We start from the raw sequence: 14,275 nt of genomic DNA, 5'->3' as shown, positions 1-14,275 counted from the left end.
TACAGAGAACACTCCAGATATCCCTTTGTCCTTGTAAATATTGGTTTATATATCGACTGATTGCTGTATTCTCAATAAACTATTCACGATTAATGTGACTTTGACAAAACTTTCATGACAAAAACAGTCCCTGCATGCAAACAGAAAGACACATTCTATAAAAGGATGTTTAACCTAAAACTAGCAAGAGTCCAAAAAAGTTAAAACATAAGAGCAATGACTAACATGCCCTAGAGCATTTGCCTACAGACTACATTGGCAAATCAATCTAGTAATACATCAGAATCACAGGCCAGACATCTTTACATCTTCTATTTTAGTTACAAGTTTCCATCTTGCTATATTTAGAAACACAAGTTGAGGTTCAATCCAGTCTCTGTCTTCTTGCCTTTCTCGTTTGGCCCGGTTTTGAACTCGCTTTCTGGTGTTTTCCATGTGTCCCCGAGAAACTTATTACTCTCCTTCACTCAGCCCGCAGACAGACGCCAGCTAAAGCGGCTTACTCAAATCTGTCATGCAGGTAAGGGGAATAAAAAAAGCTACGGAAACACATTGGCTTACATCTGTATTCAGCCTAGATGCTCGAGCACTTCACTGACCTATAGATTCTTAATGGCCTGGTTTCTCCAATGTATTGGCAGTGCAAAGATCACCTTAGAGAATGTTCAAAGTGCCGTTTCTGAAATGGTGAAATACTCACAGAAAACCACTTTAGGAAAAGCAACCGTTTGAAATATGACATCAGATAGGAACAATATGTGATTTTTCAATGAGGGAGTAAACAAATGTGTACAGTATAATTTTCCCTTAATCACTGAATGTAAGGCAAACGAGACTAGAGAAAACTGGGGAACCAGACAAGACAAAACAATGGCTAAACTGAAAGCTTTATGTAAGGGCAGATTAAGACTGACCCCCTGACCGACATCCCACCAGCTGTTTTACTCCATTAGGGATAGTCACAACACGCTAAGAACACTTATCTCATGCTCAGACTTTTACAAATATAAGCGCTTTTCCCCAAATTTCCATTTTGGCCTAATAAGGATGATTGAACTGAGGGCCTAATCCCGAAGCAAAGCTTTAGCTGAGGATGTGCCAATAGCAGGTGTTTGAATGTGTGTGTGTGTGTGTGTGTGTTTGTGTGGAATCTCTCTTCTGGTAACAGACAAAGCTCATAATGTCTGTCTTGCTGTGCAGGACTGTCACACGCACTGTTTACAAAATGTCCCATACATCACATACACATACTGCAAAGACACACAGCCAACAGGAACACACGGTAGCTCTTAACTTCCTTTGACCACAGTGAACATTTCACCTTGATGGTTAGGGCCGATAGCACAGTGCGCCTGGCAGGAAGTTGGCTGCCAGCGCAAGTGCACCCTGGGAGGTGATGTACGAGCTTTCCGAGGGCTGAGATGCTTGGCCCCTGCCGGCATATGACAAAGTGGCTGAGGTGCTACAGTGTAACGCGCAATGGTAATTGCTAACGAGGGAGAACAGCGCGTGATTGATTCGAAGCTAACTAGCATCCATCCTCGCTATCTGCTGCTGCTCGCACTTAACTCACACTTCATCACCTTGAAGACACAAGGAAAAAACATAGAAAATAAAACTAAAAAAATAAAAAATAATAAAAAAAAGCGAGGGGGGTAGGGGTAAATCTGCATTCCCCTTTTGCCAGCTGTGTGTGTAACAAGGCTGCCAGAAGGTCCATAGAGGAACACATAGTACAATACAAGAAATAAAAAAGAAAAAGAAAAAAAAAAGAAATAAAACAAATACATAACAAAAAGATACAAATAGTGCCCCAGCGAAACTAAACTCTAATGAATTCCCCTGACATCCATGTTTGCTGGAGTCTCCAAGCTCCCTCTCCCACCACATTTGTTTACTAATCTCTGCCAGAGAGTACTCAAAGGCAGACAAGGAGATGAATTAGAGGATACAGCAACCATTTTAGCTGCAAGTCTAAAACAGCCTCCCACTGTTAGTCCAAAATACGTTTAAAGTTTAAACTCACCCTCTAAAAAATATGATTCAAACTAAGTTAGTTTCGGCATTGCCACAGGCCAAAGTGACTGTACGCGTTAATGAAGGCTACACTTATTAATAGATCATTGTTAAACTGTGCGTTATTTAAACAATTAACAAATGCCATTTACTCATCCCGCTCTAAGCAAGGCTGGATTTGTGATTAATTAGGAATAGGGGGTGAGTGAGAGAGAGAGTGAAAGACAGTGAGAGAGAGACAGAGATGCTTCATTTCCCAGTTCCCTACATTTGCTGCTTAACAAAGCTAATGAAGCAGGCATAGTAATTAATGCAATCAGGCGCAGGGATTTTGAGGGTCCTCCTTCCTGCCACTTGGAGCACAATGAAGGATAATAAGGGCTTGTTCCTCCCACTCTCTCTCACTGAGATGGATGTGGTTGCAGGGGGTGAAGTGGAGCCCAAGGACACAGCGGAGGAGGAATGAAGCGCTAATGAGAGAACGCCTTGGCCAGTCTGGCTTCAGGCAGGGCAGAGGGGGCACAGGCCCTCAGAGCTCTAACTTCTGGAAAGGTAGAATAGATTAGCCAGGAAAATAGCACACCTGCCAAATACCTGTTCTTAAATGCAATGTGCACTGGTTGCCAATTCCAGGGCCTCGCTGCTTAAAAAAGTCTGAAGAAGCAGCTCAGGTTAAAAAACGGGGGACACAAACAAAGATTTGGGATCTTACTAAGTTTTGGAACCATAAAATAAATGTGAGGACTTGTTACAGTTAATAAATTATGATGTGGACAATATTATAAACCAAATTAAATTTTAATCAAGAGTGCATTTAGAAAGTCTGATAGGTTTGTGTAGTGCACGGCGTTAGTAGAAGCTCCTAATACAACTTAAGCACTTTAAAATAGAAAATGTCTTGGGACCAATGGTGTGTGCGATCATAAATCTGCAAAGCAATATGAGCCACGCTATTCAGATATATCCCCAAAACAGAACAAAAGCAGGACAGAATAATGTTTTGTGTGCAGTGAATAAGAGGAGAAAGGGATTTGCAGGAAAGTCACTGGAGGTAATCACCCCTTTTCATAGTCGTAATGATAAGCACAAGTACTTCCCGAATAATCATGAAAATAACAAATGTACATGGCAAAACAAACGATTATAGCTTTTCACTCTGACACGAACACCCATGAGCAGCTTCAGATCTGTATTTGCTTGGCTTTTATTCTGAGTCAAATGTCAGCTTTGTGCCTTTATCTCTACATAGATCATACAGTGTATGAAGCTATAGAATATGAAATGCTTAGTTAACAGGAGTATGAACTAGCATGCCTTGGTGTGATAACATGCTTCTGGGTATGGGGGAGGTGAGGGCAAGTGAGCTGGGAAGTTTTAGTTATCATCTCAATTGCCGGGCAAATTGCATTATTATCTTCCCGACTGTGTAGCTGGCCTCCAGTCAATTACATTTCGGAGCTGTCCGACTAGCCTGCCCATTTGACAAACTACATCGATACCTGCCACTGCTATGCAGATTGCAATTCATAAAGCTCTCTCGCTGCTTGGGAGAGAGAAGGGAGTGCATATAAACTCCGCTGAGTTCACTTGCATTTGACCGGAGCAGTCGCGTTGTGCTGCATCCCCTCGTTTACTGCATAAATGACTCCATATAGACCCAGCAATTAATACGAACGGCTGAGACAAAGAGATTTAAGAGAAAAAAAAGGTATACTGTAAAAAAACCTCCGCCGAAAGTATACAAAATAACTTGCTTTTAATATAACATTCCTTTTGATTTAAACAGGAGCTATCACACCAGCTGTCCAATCGGAAATTCTTTCTAAATACACATCAAACAAAATTAAATGTACTTACCTAATGATTGATGATGACAGACAGCACATAGAAAAAAGACAGAAAAGAAACAGACATTAAACCAACAAAAGTGCATTCAAAAATTAAAATGCACCAAAAAAACACATAAATTGAATTGCAGCTATAAAGATAACTTTCAATGTTAAAACAACCAAAATGATGTGGTCATTGTTTGATATGGAAGCTGATGACCCTCCACTTAAACTCAGAGCACTTCAATCAGGCGCTGATAATAAATCACTTGGAGAAACACATTTTGAAGCACTTGTAAACAATGGAACACATAGTCATCACATAAGGAAAGGAAAAGAGCTCTAGAGATGTGTCTGTGTGTACATAAACAAGTTCGTAAAAGACATACAAGCACACACACACACACACACATATATATATATATATATATATATATATGCAGAAAAGCTACCTTACAACAATCAGAGTCCTGTATAACACTAGTACTTGAATTTAAATGATTAAATCCAGTGTTAATACATAACACTGCTGGTCTAAATTTTCCTGTTGTACCAACAACTCATTTTTTCCAGTTTGCACATTGCACCTTTATAATTGTCGAAAACAGTTCACAGTAAATGGACCAGCAGAAACAGTGTAAAAAAAAGTGTAAAAAGTAGGTAAAATGGAAAAAAATAACACAAAATTCAAAAAATATTTAATTAACTTAATAAAAGTGTTATGTCTGTTCACTTGTCTTTCATAAAAGTTTCCATTTTCAGGATTTTGTTCAAACGTCCAGTAGACAAAGCAGTGACTGCAGTCTTGACTCCTCTATGCTTCTATAAACCTCATTTTCCCTCAATATATTTTATAACTCTTTGTGCCTTCTACTTTACCGAGGCACAGTATGTGTTTTCCACTCACACAGCAGCCCAGCAATGTGTAGTGAGCAACAGATATGACTGGTAAGTTTGGAAGGGAAAAAGGTAAAAAAAAAAAAAGGCAGCAAAGCCAGATAAGGGCATTAAGTGGAGAAAATGGATTTGAAAATGTGAGTGAAATCCGGCTGTTCTTTGGTTTCTATAAATATTAATGCTAGCCCCAGAAGCTTGACAGGTGTGTGGAATAAGTGGCTGCGATAAGTTGCCCCTCACCCATCTCGTCCCCAAACCCCGCCGCCTATTCCATGGCAGGAGCTAAAACGCCTCAAAAGATGAATTGATCCCTTCCTCTCCTGACTCTATGCACAATATCTCATGCTTTTCCACCATAACACCCATTGCAAACTGAGCTTTTTCATGCCCAGCCCCTCCTAGTACACCTTAATTCTCAGAAAGATCCAGAAGTTATCGTAGAGCAGTGTTTAGCATCTTTTAGCGAGTTGTCAGTGTAATTTGTCCTAATGCAGAAAGAATCAATGTTAATGTTAACAAAGGTCAGTGGGAACTTACTTTAAAATGATGACAGAACGAATGATTCAAACTATTTGTAGATTTTTTTTCTCTTTAATGTATATTGCGCTGTGTAGCCGAAAGATGCCATAATGTTCTCAAGTGCAGTCCTCCCAAAGGTAACACACAGCGGCCAGTAATTGCCATGATGCTACCTGAAGCGTTACATAGAAGAGTCCATCATCATAAACGGACAATGGTCATTTATTGTGCTCTGAATGTGTGTCAGCAGTAAGGCCACAGTGGGGGTAAATGTTTGTGAGAAACACAGATAAGCATGCAGATCCAGAACCCTATCAGTGTCACTCAAGCATACGTTTAAATTGTTTGTGTGGAAGAGCGTATGTACTGAATACAAGCTGCTGGCATTCACTGGGTGTGACAGCAGGGTAGGATTGGGTTATGGCTATACATGCTATCTTAATAAAGTAGAGGCCATAGCACCTCTTTATGGCATTATTCTTCAACCTGTCAACCATACAGTCTGCTTCCCTGACTATAATGAGAGAGAGCAAGAGACAGAGAGAGAGAGAGGGCATGAGAGAGAGAGAGAAAGAAACAAACGAGAAAAAGGAGAGTAATATAAAAATGAAAGGAGAGAGCAAAAAGAGAATGATGAATTAAAAAAAAAAAGTAAATAAATTACTGTCTTGGTCATGTGTGATCTAATGAATCAGGTCATTTCTCAGCAGGTATATGTGTATACACACACACTTATGTACACAGAAAAGCTGCCAGACAAATAAATAAACAAATACAGGAGGTCCTCGGGTTACGTTAATCCTGAGTTACGATGTTTCGTGGTTACACATATTCCATTTACTGTATAAAGCCTTGTTTCGAATTAATTGTTTTTGTGTCGTAGACTAGTAACGCGAACTTCCTGTTTGGGGTGCGCGGTGGAAGAATACACGGTTACGCGGCCGGGGACCGAGGAGGATAGGTGTTAGGATAGGATAAGTGCTTACAGTATATGTTATTTACGTACAGTATGTACGTATGTTCCGACTTACACCAAAAATCGGTTTACGACGTGACGTACGAATGAATAAACGTCGTTAGTCAATGACCCCCTGTACATGCTAAACATCATCATGACTCAATTTCCTTTACCTCCACATTCATCCAGAGTCCAGAGCACATCTACAACAAAGCCTTCAGGTGGGAACAGGTAGTAGCAGTGGAAAAAAAAAAGAGATTAGATGAGCTAATCACAGGTTAGCCATCTTCTAAAAGGAAAACCACTCTCGTAAAGCCATTTACACATGGGCCGTTAAACTTTAACAAACTGACACTGCTGGAGTCCCTCTGCACTGCCCCCGCCGGGGTAATAAACGCTTCCCGCAATGTTCTCTGCGGCTAAATGCCTCCCCTAAATGCTTGCGCCCCTAAAAAGCACATAACGATCCCAGCTGGTAACAAGATGTTTCCCTCAGCCTTTTTAATTACACATCTAACAAACAATTAATGGGATCAATAAAAAGGGGCCTTGTAAAAATGTCGGCTAACGAAGAGGGGAGGGGTAAAGGGGGACCGCGAGGAGAGGAAAGGGGAAAGGGGGGTAGTGAGAAAGAGAGAGCGAGAGAGAGACACAAACAGAGAGAGAGAGAGAGAGAGAGAGAGAGAAAGAGAGCAATGCCACACCTTGTTTGTGCAGAGTACAGACACTTTAATAGATTCCATAAACTGCTGACTAATTTGAGGTCAGCTGAGGTTGTTACACTAGAGAGCTGCATGTAGTGTTTCAGCCAAGAGCCGATTTCTCTTTACCTTCACATGCTCCTTCACAGAGGACTTGAGAGGGCTTTTTAAGTGGCTGATAGTAGTGCTTATGTATGTGGGTGCACGGCACATGCTGAATGTGAATAAAAAGACTATGTTTGGCCCCTTCACGTTTATAGCAAATATCTCAATGCAAAATCTCGTCCTTCCGGGAAAAGAAGCAGAAAACTGATTTGACTTCCACAGCAGAAGCTAATGGGCTTATGAAAATGAGGTTTCATTCATAGGATTTATACGGACCTGATGTTTGTGCACACTTAATACGTGCACACACAGGACGGAGGAAAACCACAATGAAACTGGACTCTCTGGTGGTGCGTGTGTGTTGGTAAAAGTGACTCATTGGTCACTGTCACTGTGACAGGACTATTCTACCAAGCCCATTTAGCTAGCTTTGTACTGGAGGGCACAAACACACACACACACACACAGAGAGAGAGAGAGAGAGAGAGAGAGAGAGAGAGCGAGAGAGAGAGAGAGTGAGTCAGTCTGTGAGGCACCTTGCATAAATTTAGAACAAATGAGCAGCATGAGGAGAATTGCCTTATCCTTAGGCTTTGTACTGTAATCCTTAAAAGGGGTGCATGGGGTATACAACAGAAAAATCGTTGTTCTATAGTCCTCCAGTCAGAGACCACCCTTTAAAACATTCGCTACGTAATCATTTGTTTTAAGGCAAGTCCAACCACAACAATTAAATACATCATGTGAGTATTTAATGCACCACTCCCATCACTGCAACGTTCAGTCTCAGAATCTTATTGCATCTTACACATTGAACAAGTCATAATCCTATACTTCAGGGAGATCTGTCTGTTGCTCCACAGTATGCTCAGTAAAACAGCAGTTGACGGAGAACTGCTTTCTGATATGCTTTTATGTACCTGTTTGAATGCAGTGTGTCTGTCTGCTGTAAATTCTCCTCTCCCTTCTTTTTTACACAAACACGCACATAAACACCTCTCCTGGTGGTAGTCTCACACTGCTGACAGTATGTTTTCCTCTATTTTTCACCCTCGGTGTGCTGTACTCCAACACTTCCCTGCTATGATGCATTCAACTTCTTGAAAGTAGGCCAAACTTGAAAAAAATATATAGAGAGAGATGGTGTGAGAGAAAGAGAAATTGTTGTGGGAGAGAGAGAGAGAGAGAGAGAGAGAGAGAGAGAGAGAGAGAACAGAGGGGGTGCCAAAGAGAGAGAGAGATACACTTTATCTGATCCTATAAGCTATTATCTTATCTAGCTGAGCTTGAGAAATGTTTATTCGCACATACCCCCAGTCTTATGTGCTGCAGCTCTTGATTACCCCATTAATCATGTGCTGGAAAAAAAATGTGAGCGAAGAAGAGGAAAAAAAAGAAGTAGAAAAAGGAACACTTCCTAGAACCGACGAGGTAGGTGACATCACACTGGGTTCATAAGTACCATTCATTTTGTGTGTGTGTGTGTGTGTGTGTGTGTGTGTGTGTGTGTGTGAGAGAGAGAGAGAGAGAGAGAGAGAGAGAGAGAGAGAGTGACTGTGAAAGAGAGAGAGAGAGAGAGAGAGAGAGAGAGAGTGACTGTGAAAGAGAGAGAGAGAGAGAGAGAGAGAGAGAGAGAGAGAGAGAGTGACTGTGAAAGAGAGAGAGAGAGAGAGAGAGAGAGAGAGAGAGAGAGAGTGACTGTGAAAGAGAGAGAGAGAGAGAGAGAGAGAGAGAGAGAGAGAGAGAGTATGATTGAAATTAAATCATGGGGTGTCAACAAAGTGATAAATATCCATGTATACACACACATTCTCTTTCCCTCTCTCTCTCTCTCTCTCTCTCTCACACTCTCTCTCTCTCTCTCTCTCTCTCTCCTCACTCTCTCTCTCTCTCTTTCACTCTCTCTCTCTCTCTCTCTCTCTCTCTCAGCATCAGTGTTAGTGCATATTCATGACAATATTACCACTGATTCATGATTGAAATGTTAGATTCAGTGTCACAGAAGCACACACACACACCAGCTGTGCACTCTTAGAGCAAAGATTAGAAAATAAACTGTGTGTGTATGTGTTTGTCTACATGTAAATGTGCATCTAATTGCGTGTCTGTTTATGTGTGTGTGTACCTGCGTTGGTGTGTGTATGTGCAAATATGTACATAGGTGTACATGTGTTTTCAGACCAACAGAGATCTAACCTGAGAGTCTTGTTTTATTTAAGACTGTGAGCTCATACTACCTTACAGGTGTGAGAGGCGGGGAAAAAAAATCTTTTATCCTGTAGCTAGCTACTAAAGCACTGAAACCACATGAGTCGGGGGATGAAGAGATTTGACAGATGGCCAGTGATGTCTGTGACGTCTTGTGATCCTGCCCTTCAACACCTTCATCATGAAGCTGTGACTCAAGTCGGTTACGGCCTCTATGACTACAGCACCCATAGACTTCAAGCACCATTATAGTGTCAAATCACAAGCAACCACTCTGCTGCTTACATGGGAGGAGGGGGCGAGGGGAGGAAGACAAAAATGAGGAAGACCGAAGGAGATAGATAGGGGCCAAAGGATGTGGGAGGGTTGAGAGTGGTGAAAGAGTGGGGAAAAAAATACAGGACAAGCGAGAGAGAGAGAGAGAGAGAGAGAGAGAGAGAGAGAGAGAGAGAGCTACTCTGTTGCCATGGTGATAGGATTGCACAGGTCAGTGTAGTACAGTAATTACCACTGCAGGCAACACACACATATGCAAGAGGCTAAAGCAGCAAATGTTCATAAATAATATGGCTTATCTCCCACTCTCGTGAAACCCGCCGGATTTAGGAATGGATACACGATTATAGTGGCATTAAAGTATAAAATGTCAATACCTATAGCAAGAGTCACAGAGTCTGATCAAACATATCTATCCTTATACGTGATTATAAAAGGTCTTTCATGAAATTCTCTCCCTCTCTGGCAAATGTCCGATCTCTGTTTATAAGTGTGGCTGTGTAGCAGCGGTGCTGATGTTGAGTGGCTGTTATGAAACTGACAGGAGGGGGTGTGTATACAAAAAAAAAGGGTGGAAAAGAAAACTAAAACAAATAAACAAACAAACAAACAAACAAATTGAACAAAAAGGGGCTAAAAAGCAGGAAACACAAGCAGTGAATGCACCCGCTCTGAGAGGTCGGCTGGACTGTGAGAGTATGAGAAGTTGACAGGTGGGCGAATAAAGAGAATGTGAAAGAGCACAAACAAACATCAGGGACATTTCGGTGGTGGGCACTTTGTCATCTAAATGCAAGCGTGTATGCATGTGATGGGTGCGTGGTTGACTATGAAAAGGGAGGATTGATGGGTCATGTATTTGTGAAATGAATGAGATCAGAACAAAGTAAAAGAAAATACACAGCGTCATAGATAAACACAGTACAAATAGCAAGTGTATTGAAACACCATACAATACAGTACACACTAGTTTAGCAGCCAGTTATTGTATGACCGCTTATAGCAGTGTTGAGGAACTACCATATTCTTTTACAGTTAGACACTAGTTTTTTATAGTATAATATAATTTATACAGCATCGTATGGCAATATTATGTTCATAAAATACATTACCTAGTGTTATACCAGGCATAATGTTTGTTGTTGCTATAATGAACTATTTTATTATAGATTTTTCTATTTGGTTGAACATGTGGCAGTGTGACATTGCTTCTGCTTGTGAAAGAACGTTTTTATTCCGAGATTTGACTGTTACTGTGCCAGCAGAATCTGCTTTTGATAAATCGTGGTGCACAGCTGCTATTTATAGGTATAAACAATGACATTATTTAGCTGTCAGATGTCCTGGCAGGATAAACAAAACTTCCAAAGATTGAATGAAACATCCTTCAATCTCTCATCATTTATTTGTTTATTTATTTATTTTTCCTCCATTTGTCAGAGGCGTAATGTCTGTCCGATAGGACAGCATGACAATAGCCCATCTCACTCACACAAACTGCATACAAAGCAAACCCAGCCTCTTCTTTTCACATGCTTTTCTGCCCTATTTAGGTTCTATGTTCTTCATGTAGAAGGATGGCATGTTTTACACTATGGTCTCTATGTGTATGTTATCCTCAGTTTAAAAGGGAAAAGTTTTGACTAAGCAACCACTAGGAAAGGACTATGTCATAAATTACAACAGGCAGTTTTTCTTAGAACAGTTCCACTCAGTACACAATGGCAATTTGTTAAAGATCTTATTGGAATGGACCTGAAAGCCGACTTACACAGAAGTTGTCATTGAGGCAAGAACGGAATGCGTCAGCTCCGATTCTGACTATTCATCATGACGCTGTAACACAGCCGTGAATCAAAAGGGAAAGATGACGCTAGCACTCTGCCAGATGTGGAAGAAGCAGAGATCACTTTGGGTAGCAATGTTATGGAGACTACAATACTATCGCTAGCTAGGACTGGCATTGGCTCTGAAAGTGCCTGCCTTCTGAAAAGAGAGTGAGATGAAAAAAAGTGAAACAGAATGAAGGGTAGATAAAAAGGCAAACATACAAGGCACTACGCTACCCCGTTAGCGCTACTGTAGGTTTTTAAGGTTAGCTAGCACTGTTTAGGTAAAAGTGCACTTAGCTCTTGAAAGGGTGGGTCAGGGCTCATTTTGCCAGAGTACAAAATGCCTATGTACTGATTTATATAGCGTAGGGACCCCAAATTTCAGCCACTTGAAAATGAAATATCAGGAATCCTAGCTAACTGTAAATAAATATAAGAACTTTACTCACTCAAATAAACGTTTTCAGGAGACATATGTGTGTAGATTAATGTCCAAGACCTGTTTGACTTTGACCGTATATATGTTTTTATATAAAGACGTTTTTGTTTAAGTAGGTACCAATACTGCTAAGATTATTGCTAAGATATTACTGCTAAGATTATTGGTGCCCCCTAACTTCTGCCACCTCCCCTGCTTGTGACAGTGAAACAAGACAGTTGCAGTTCTGAGAGGTTTACAATGAGATTACGTTGTCCTGTGTTGGTATCCGTACTCTAAATGTAAGGATTACAATGGCGGTAGATTTTCCCCTCAGAGAAAAGGAAGCTAACCGCTAAGCTAACTTTTACACTAAGGGAAATATTCTGTCGCGAAATGGAAAGGTGTTGTGTTCTACATGCAGTTTTATACACAAAGAATTACAACACTGTTAGATATACTTAAATATTGTTTAGATATGCGATTTCTTGCGAGACTGATGTTTAAATGCCCTACTAAGGCTTGATCTTAGGTTTTATTGTTTTACACAATGCGACTGGCAAAGAGAGAGAGTGGAATTGCACCATATACAGCAGTGTCCGAAATAGGGATGGTCGGTGTTAGGAGGAATACTATATATGTTTTGCTATGTGATTTTCTAAACTAATATTTTTAGAAGTAAAAGAGTAGCACGCACATGGCCTGTAACTCACTCACTCTTGCGCAATTAGGAACTGCTCCACAAGGGGTACTTTTTAGTGCTTCACATCAATGTCAGTTTGTCCTTGTTTCTGCTTGGACCTGCCTCATTACAGAACATTCCCTGCATACACGTGTACCTTAGGTTAAAGCAATATGAAGAAATGTAAAGTTCCAGAGAAACACATTTTTTTTATATAAAAAAAGATAAATATAAATGGAGGGACAGGCGGAGGAGCAAGAGGAAAGGATGAAGAAAAGCAGGGAGGGGGGTAGATAAGAACTGGAGTATATGAATAAGTGCCTTTAACAAAGATCTATGTAGAAGTATATTTGGGAAGGGGAAAAAAAAACAAGGAAGAATGAGAAGACACGGAATCTATTGAGTCTGTCCTGTTTATCCTAATTAATTTACAAAGGGGCTATTCAGTGAAATGGCTAATCAAGCTAGGCACAATTAAACAGATGCTCTAAGAGGCCATAACTTTTTCTCCTGATTCATTTGATGAGGCCCAGTGATAATTGAGTCTCCTGGGGCCTCTCTCTCCTTCACTCTCTCACCTCAAATGCTTTATACAAGAGGTTTCTCCTGTTGACTCTCAATGACCAAAAAGAAAATAATAAATAGGGACAACAAAACAAACCATAAAAAAACAAATAAATAAATAAAAAAATTACAGGGATTTATCACTCCAAATTACTATTGAGAAACACCTGCAAGATTAATGTATGAGTGCTATCAGAGACTGAGCATACGAGCTAAATTGAGAGAGAGAGAGAGAAGAGAGAGAGAGAGAGAGAGAGAGAGAGAGGGAGAGAGAGAGAGAGAGAGAGAGAGAGAGAGAGAGAGAGAGAGAGAGAGAGAGAGAGAGAGAGAGGGAGAGAGAAAGAGAGAGAGAATGGCCTGTGTTTTAATTTCAACAAATACATGCCATAAACTAATGATAGAATATGTTGCTTTATTAAAGATCTTATAGCACAGACTAATAATGTCCAACACGACTCTATTAGCGCTGACAAGACTGGCCCCGGTGCTTCAGTGGACACCACATGTCCTTTTTAGGCCTCATACTGAGAGAAGATCATATTCATTAAGTCTTACCAAAATGGAAAGCGATTCCTTCACTGGGCTAATTATCCAAGGTCCCATCTGGCTCCTGGAGATACCGTAATTCAAACATAACCAAATTAACCTTGTCATAGCATTCCTGGAGCTGTGTGGCCCACGCCTTTCTCTGGGCTACCGTTTGCAGTCTGGTAGTACTGATGAACCACTAGCTGAGAGAGTGGGTATTTAGAGGCCATTTCAGAAGATCAAAGTCATTCAGTGATGAGTGGCATCAAAAACGTGGATTGTTTGTGTGATACAAAACCACACCAGATAATATTTAGTTTTTTTCATGGTTGTTAACTGTTTGTAATGGATTTAATGCACTACAATCCAATCCGCTTTCATTATCATTATTATAAAACAGGGTTTTGTTCAAGGCCCTGTAAATTGTCTTTAAAATTCCATTATATTTTGATGAAGTGTGTACCTGGCTAACACCATAGAAAGAAGAATCAGAAAGGTTTATGGAACAGGTGGAACGTTATTTATTTATATAAAACTCTTGAATAGTAAATACTCGTCCACAAATATAATTTACATAATGGTAGTCCAACTCTTTGTTATGGCAGGCAAAGGTGATTCAGAGCTAAAGCTAATTGACTATTAATTTTCCCTCAAGCCAAGCCCCTGTATTAATATTTATATTAGCAGCCATGAAATATGGAACGGTGGGTTGGTGGGGAAATAAAACAGAGGTAAGTATGAA

At 40.5% G+C, this 14,275-nt stretch overlaps 1 protein-coding gene across 12 annotated transcripts in view; it reads right to left on the bottom strand.

Moving 5' to 3' along the window:
- ctnna2 (catenin (cadherin-associated protein), alpha 2) overlaps positions 1 to 14,275 on the bottom strand; it is a 564,720-nt gene that overhangs the window by 261,873 nt on the left and 288,572 nt on the right. The gene's annotated exons all lie outside the window — the stretch shown is intronic.

Source organism: Hoplias malabaricus, chromosome 2 (genome assembly GCF_029633855.1).
Source record: "Hoplias malabaricus isolate fHopMal1 chromosome 2, fHopMal1.hap1, whole genome shotgun sequence".
In the NCBI taxonomy this organism is placed as follows: domain Eukaryota; kingdom Metazoa; phylum Chordata; class Actinopteri; order Characiformes; family Erythrinidae; genus Hoplias; species Hoplias malabaricus.
The sequence above is the reverse complement of the archived record's forward strand: the minus strand, read 5'-3'. Positions and strand labels throughout refer to the sequence as shown.